At 45.3% G+C, this 6128-nt stretch overlaps 1 long non-coding RNA gene across 1 annotated transcript; it reads left to right on the forward strand.

Annotated features, from left to right (window-relative positions):
* The first annotated feature begins 1302 nt into the window (after window positions 1–1302).
* On the forward strand, window positions 1303–2749 carry LOC124670608. The gene is made up of 2 exons (XR_006992583.1): window positions 1303–1443; window positions 2511–2749. It is a non-coding gene; the product is annotated as an uncharacterized LOC124670608 (long non-coding RNA).
* The last annotated feature ends 3379 nt before the right edge of the window (window positions 2750–6128 follow it).

The following is a 6128-nucleotide window of genomic DNA, read 5'->3' on the forward strand; positions in this document are numbered from 1 at the left end:
GTAGCCTGTCGAGCACAAGCTGCTACGAGAAGATCTTGTTCTTGAGCGGGATACGGGCCAACCAAACATCTCAAAAGTGTGCAATCGAGGCTCCTTGAGCGAGTTTCAAATACATGGACCGGACCGAGAAACCTCCCGATGGTTCCAGGGCCCAGGACACCCTATCCTGACCTTGGGTAAGGTTGGTTTGTTCAATGATGTTTCTTAGTTGGTGCCACGCCTCAACACCCTATTGGTCCAGAGATCTGCGGAAGGACAAATTCCCTCCTTGTCCACACACTTATGCTACCGTGCTCATCTGGGAGTTGGAGATGTTGAACAACTCAGGAAATCTGTCTTTGAGAGGAGTCTCGCCCATCCATTTGTCCATCCAGAATTGTGTGTAGTTACCATCACGAACACTGTGCTTGGCCCCTAGCTTAAACAGATGTTTGATCTTATGGATGCTACACCAGAATTGGGAACCCCCTTGTCCCGATCCAGCGAAGATGTCGTGAGCAGAGTCGTATTTTGCTCTAATGATCTGTGCCCAGATGGGGTTTTCTGGTTGATAGAGTTTCCAAACCCACTTCATCATCAGTGCAATGTTCATTTTCTTGGAGTTAAGGAGCCCTAGTCCTCCGCACTCCTTGGGTCTGCAAACCGCTGGCCAGTCACTACTAGGAAAAGGCTTATAGCCGCACTTCTTACCGCTGGCAAGTACGATTTAAAGATGCCGGCGGTAAGGCCTTTTAGGCCCGCCTCGCATTACCGCCGGCGAGAACGTTTGGGGGCGCCAGGAATAGACCGTTTACCGCTGGCAAAACGGGCCAGCAAGCGCCGGGGATATATTGGGTCGAAAGCAGCCGAATGGGCTTTTCGTTGCCGCCGGCGAATTTGGTTAGGGGGCGCCGGGATAAAGCCCACTACCATTGGCGAATTGGGGCCGTCCGCCGGGGGTATTTCGCCCCAATTCCTCGTTTCTCTCGATCTCTTCCCCGCAAACTCATCTCATCCACAAATTTCTTATCTCCTCGCTAACAAACTACTTCTCGTCCACGACCAGCCCCCATCGAGAGGATCACGGCGCCGGCGGAGGAGAAATGGGAGGCGCTGGCGGTGCGGATCAAACAGCGACGCTGGGTCCTAGGCCTCTCCTGCGCCATGGACGACGGCGGCGGCGGGGAGGTGCGGCTCGCCAGGAAGAAGGGCAAGACGAAGCGGGGTCTGTCGGCGGCGCCGCCGCCTCCCGCGGAGAGGGGCAGGGCAGGGGCAGGGACCGGTTCGAGTCGCTCTGGCACGACTACCACGATTTGCTCCAGGTGAGCCTCTTCCCTGGTCTGGGCCGCCTCCAATCGACGCCATGAAGGGCTCCGACCCCGAGATCGATTCCGTCCGTCGCCTCCTCGAGTCGTCCACTGGCGCTCCATCACGGTGCCCAGCCTCTGCAACTGCGGCCTGATGGTGAGTAAATCATCCATCCATTCTATTCCGACCCAGAATTTCTATGTTTTTTCATCCATCCATTCTATTTTGAATCGGTTTGAGTAGGTTTTGTTTTACCCAAGGTAATTCGTTTTGAGCACACAGATGATATGTTGCATTCTAAACGTGCTTCTAACAATGATTTGCGTGAGGATCTACAGATTCGGTTCGAGTAGCATCAGATTCTTTTGGTTTCTTTCTCATCCGAGGTAATTCTAGCACACTTAATGATATGCTGACCACTAGAATCAGCCTAAATGTTCGGATTAAACCATGCTTGGTCACACATAATTCGACCTTCTCATATTTCATGATGTTCCAGAAGTTTTATGATTTGTAGCAACCTGATGTGTGTTTCTGAAAATTGAAACTGAAATTGGTGGCCTCATCTTGCTACTGCTGCTTGTTTAAAGAACAATCTTGTTTCGATTGGTTAAAGTGGGGGCTTTTATTGAAGTTGCCCAAGTTATTTTCTTACTTTGCATCCTAAATGTTACCATCTAACCATTATTCGTGAGTGGATCTAGATCGACTGATATCACCTGGTTCAGATTCGGTTTGGGTAGCAATTATTTTCTTTTCTTCTCATCCACGGTAATTCCAGCACCCGAATACCATGGATAACATATATAAACAGAGCCAGATTTATAGCTTGAATTTATCTTGTGCTATGTTGCTGCAACCTGAACCCTAGTACAGTTTAGTAGTTTATGTTATTTTCGTTAGGAATTTTGCTCTTCAATGTATATCGTTCAACAACCTATTTCTTCCTGAATGATCAGCTCCATCTTATTCGACTGTATCGTCTTATGTTAATCGTGATGAAGTTACTTTGCTAAATGCCTTCATCTTAAGTCAATGGTAAATTAAACGTTTGAGTTTTAATTCTCTTGTTGTACATCGTTCTACTGTTTAGCATTATCCAACTTTATTTGTGGGATAGGGTTGGGATTTTGTAGTATATCCAGTGCTTACCGTTTTCTTAGCTTGCAGTGAAGTCTGGTCAATTAGAGGCATAACTGACTGTTTTCTCTTGTTTACAACAGAAAGTTGAAGATGCTATCCATAGAGGCATAACTGTTCCCAATTAAGGAAGCCAAATATCCTGGAGAAACTTTACCGAGTTTGGATGGAACAGATGAGTGATGAGAAGTTAGAGCACTTTATTTTGTACATTTTTTTTGTGAATTTTACTGGATGTATTCACATGTGTCCCGATGTATAATTGCAAAGCTAATAAATAGTATATGGACGTGATGGATGGGTTACGTCAATTGTTTTTTTTTTTAAATCCTAAATGACATACCGCCGGCACATTGGTCTTTTGCATGTGAAGGCGCCGGGGATAACAGCATGTTACCACCGGCGAATCCGAGGACGCCGGCGGTAAGCGCTTACCACCGGCGAGGTTATCGCCGGCGAATCCGAAAGTGCCGGCGGTAAGCATTTTCAGGTCGCCGGCGGTAAGCCTTTTCCTAGTAGTGAGTTGACGAGATGGTATCTCCGCTTGGGGCCCGTGCCTTCCCAGTAAAACCTTGCCCGATGGGAGTCAAATTTAGCGTGGATACCATCTTGTAGTAAGAACATGCCCATGGAAAATTGGGGCAGGCTGGCTAGACAAGTGTTGGATAGGATAAGACGTCCTCCCGAGGACATAAACTTACCCCACCAGGGTTCAACCCTACCAACCAGCTTACGGACAAGGAACAGCCATTGCTCCATCGCGAGCTTCCTATTAGAGATGGGGAGGCCCAAGTAGATGAAAGCGAAAGATCCTAGCTTGCAGTTAAGTCTGTCGGCCACTTGTTGTTTCCGGCTAGTAGAGGACCCCATGACCACTACTTCGGACTTGTGGTAGTTGATTTTTAGACCCGACATATCCTCAAAGCACATGAGCAAGAATTTAAGGTTGGCATTCTGAGTGTCATCATCCTGGATCATAATTAAGGTGTCATCCGCATACTGTAAATGCGTAATCCCGCCCGGAATCAAATGGGGAACCACCCCTGCTATGTGGCTGATACGTCTCAAACGTATCCATAATTTCTTATGTTCCATGCTAGTTTTATGACAATACTCACATGTTTTATACACACTTTACATCATTTATATGCATTTTCCGGCACTAACCTACTAACGAGATGCCGAAGCGCCATTTCCTGTTTTGTGCTGTTTTTTGGTTTCAGAAATCCTACACAGGAAATATTCTCGGAATTGGACGAAACGAACGCCCAGGGTCTTATTTTTCCACGGAGCTTCCAGAAGACCGAAGGAGATACGAAGTGGGGCCACGAGGTGGCCACACCATAGGGCGGCGCGGCCAAGGAGGGGCCCGCGCCGGCCTACTGTGTGGGCCCCTCGGGCACCCCCCTGCGCTGCCCCTTCGCCTATAAAATCCCTCCGTCGCGAAAACCCTATTACCGAGAGCCACGATACGGAAAAAGTTCCAGAGACGCCGCCACCGCCAATCCCATCTCGGGGGATTCAGGAGATCGCCTCCGGCACCCTGCCGGAGAGGGGAATCATCACCGGAGGGCTCTACATCACCATGCCCGCCTCCGGACTGATGCGTGAGTAGTTCATCCTTGGACTATGGGTCCATAGCAGTAGCTAGATGGTTGTCTTCTCCTCATTGTGCTATCATGTTAGATCTTGTGAGCTGCCTATCATGATCAAGATCATCTATTTGTAATGCTACATGTTGTGTTTGTTGGGATCCGATGAATATTGAATACTATGTCAAGTTGATTATCAATCTATCATATATGTGTTGTTTATGTTCTTGCATGCTCTCCGTTGCTAGTAGAGGCTCTGGCCAAGTTGATACTTGTAACTCCAAGAGGGAGTATTTATGCTCGATAGTGGGTTCATGCCTCCATTGAATCTGGGACAGTGACAGAAAGTTCTAAGGTTGTGGATGTGCTATTGCCACTAGGGATAAAATATCAATGCTTTGTCTAAGGATATTTGTGTTGATTACATTACGCACCATACTTAATGCAATTGTCTGTTGTTTGCAACTTAATACCGGAAGGGGTGCGGATGCTAACCCGAAGGTGGACTTTTTAGGCATAGATGCATGCTGGATAGCGGTCTATGTACTTTGTCGTAATGCCCTGATTAAATCTCATAGTAGTCATCATGATATATGTATATGCATCTCTATTTGTCAATTGCCCAACTGTAATTTGTTCACCCAACATGCTATTTCTTATTGGAGAGACACCACTAGTGAACTCTGGACCCCGGTCCATTCTTTTACATCTGAAATACAATCTACTGCAAACTCTGTTCTCTGTTGTTTTCTACAAGCAAACATCATTCTCCACACCATACGTTTAATCCTTTGTTTACAGCAAGCCGGTGAGATTGACAACCTCACTGTTAAGTTGGGGCAAAGTATTGTGATTGTGTTGTGCAGGTTCCACGTTGGCGCCGGAATCCCTGGTGTTGCGCCGCACTACACTCCACCGCCAACAACCTTCACGTGGCCTTCATCTCCTACTGGTTCGATAACCTTGGTTTCATACTGAGGGAAAACTTGCTGCTGTACGCATCACACCTTCCTCTTGGGGTTCCCAACGGACGTGTGCTTCACGCGTTATCAAGCTCTTTTTCTGCTGCCGTTGCCGGGGAGATCAAGACACGCTGCAAGGGGAGTCTCTCACATCCAATCTCTTTACTTTGTTATTGTCTTGCTTTACTTTATTTTATTTTATTTTTTGTTTGCTTTCTTTATATCAAAAACACACAAAAATTAGTTGTTTTACTTTATTTCATTTGTCTTGTTTGCTTTCTCTATATCAAAAACACAAAAAAATTAGTTACTTGCATTTACTTTATTTACCTTTTGTTTATTTCATCATGTTTCATCCTAAGTTCACTCTGAAAGATATACCGGTAGGGCAAGGGTCTATCATTGGAAGAGATAATATAGAAAAAAATTCACCCATGTTAGTATGGTTGAAGATTTTGAAGATAGACACTTGGTAAAAGTTGTTCCTACTTATGAAAGTGCTACTGCCTCTTTAGTACACATGTTGGAAACTAGATTCGTTAATCTTAATCCTATAATTCAACATATGTTTCTTACACCCTCTGATATGGAAAGGGGAGAAAAGAGAGTTTTTGTTTTAGAGGTCCTTCTTAGAGAATTTGGTGATATAGCTAAAGAAGCTAGAAAAGTTTTTATTAAGCATAAGAGGCTTGGCTTTTATACCGATTTTGCAAAAACACTTGAAAAAATGGACATGGATAGATTACAGTACACTAATAACGTCAATGGTGAGGGGGAGATTAAAGTACCAATACCTCATAAACTCATAGGGATGCATGAATCTCTAGAAAATAACTATGATTGGCTTGTTCCTGAAAATTTGTTTGATGAGGATAGTTAGCCTAGGAGCAACGAAAGAGGAGTTACCTACATAGACAAGATACAATGCATTGTTGAGAAAACTCCCAACTCCCCTGGTAAGAATGTTAATGCTTCATCTCTCGATAATACTTGATTCACACTTTCTGCGCCTAGCTGAAAGGCGTTAAAGAAAAGCACTTCTTGGGAGATAACCCATGTATGTTTTTATTACTGTTTTGTTGAGTCTTGGAAGTTGTTACTACTGTAGCAACCTCTCCTTATCTTTACTTTATTGCATTGTTGTGCC

This window comes from Lolium rigidum, chromosome 1 (assembly GCF_022539505.1).
Source record: "Lolium rigidum isolate FL_2022 chromosome 1, APGP_CSIRO_Lrig_0.1, whole genome shotgun sequence".
Taxonomy (NCBI): Eukaryota; Viridiplantae; Streptophyta; class Magnoliopsida; order Poales; family Poaceae; genus Lolium; species Lolium rigidum.